Raw genomic sequence first — 1,408 nt, forward strand, 5'->3', positions numbered from 1 at the left:
CAGGCTTTCGGGACTTTATTAAAGATCTCGTTACCTAGGTCGACCTGGAAGGCATATAGAATGGGTCTTGTCAAAGCAGATTTACACGCTGAAATCGTGTTCGCTGCCAACCCTTGACCATGGAGGTGGAAAAGAAAGATAAGCAGAAGTCTGTCAAGATCTCCTGCGGAATCTTCGCCTTGACAAAAGGCCACCCATTTTCTCCAAGATGACTCATATTGCCTTCTAGTAGATTTGCACTTATATTCCTCAAGGAAGTCTATACTGGCTTTCGAAATCCCGAAACGCTTTCTCACCGCTAGGGAGAGAAAATCATGAGCTGCAGGGTCCGGGTTTTCTGTAATGAAGCGCAGACAGTTGACTTCTGGACTCGCTGGGTCAGAACTGGATCTGGTAGTGGTACAAACTTCAGCTACAGTTCCAATACCAGGAGGAACCACACGCTGTTCGGCCACTTGTGGGCCACTATTGCCGCTACCCTTTGAAGGATCTCAGTTTGTTGAGGACCCTCAACAGAAGGTTGTGAGGAGGGAACAGATAAATCTTGGACCATCTGGTCCAGTCGAGGGACATCGCGTCCACTGCTTCCGCTAAGGGGTCCTCGTACGGGGCACGTACAGGGGCAACTTCTTGTTGTCTTTCGTCGCAAAGAGGTCTATCTGCAGTTCTGGGACTGATTCAGAATGAAGGAGAATGATCCTGCGTCTAAGGACCATTCCGACTCTATCGGTGTGAACCTGGATAGAGCGTCCGCTGTCACATTGCGGACTCCTTGAAGGTGAACTGCCGACAGGTACCACTTCTTCTTTTCCGCCAATCGGAAGACGGCCAACATCACCTGGTTGAGAGGTAGTGACCTCGATCCTTGTCGATTCAAGTATCTCACAACTACCTCGCTGTCTATCACCACCTTATGTGGATCAAGTGACGCGGGGAGACTTTCTTTAAGGTAAGGAGCACTGCCCTAGTTTCTAGAAAGTTTTATGAGAAAGGTCTTGAATAGCCTGGATCAAGTCCCCTGGACTTTTTTCCGATGAGAGTGACCTCCCCATCCCTCCTTCGAGGCGTCTGAGTGAATCGTCACCGACGGGGGAGGTGGCTGAAGAAGAACCGACTTCTTTAGATGTCTGGCTTGGGACCAAGGCCTGAGAAGAGTACTTAGCCGAAGCGGCTGGTCTTCTCAGATCTCTTCACGCGTTTGATGCATAACTTCTCCAAACTCCGATTGCATCCTTTAGCTGTGCTCTTAGCACTGGGTCTGTCACCGAAGCAAACTGGAGAGAGCGCAGTACTCTCTCCTGCTCGTGTCTTGATATCCTTTCGGAATCTTGAAGTCTCTTGACAGAACCCGCTATCTCCTTCCTTTTCTTCGCCGGGGTGGGAGAAACGGTGTGACAAAAGGTCCCAG

Source organism: Palaemon carinicauda, chromosome 14 (genome assembly GCF_036898095.1).
Source record: "Palaemon carinicauda isolate YSFRI2023 chromosome 14, ASM3689809v2, whole genome shotgun sequence".
In the NCBI taxonomy this organism is placed as follows: domain Eukaryota; kingdom Metazoa; phylum Arthropoda; class Malacostraca; order Decapoda; family Palaemonidae; genus Palaemon; species Palaemon carinicauda.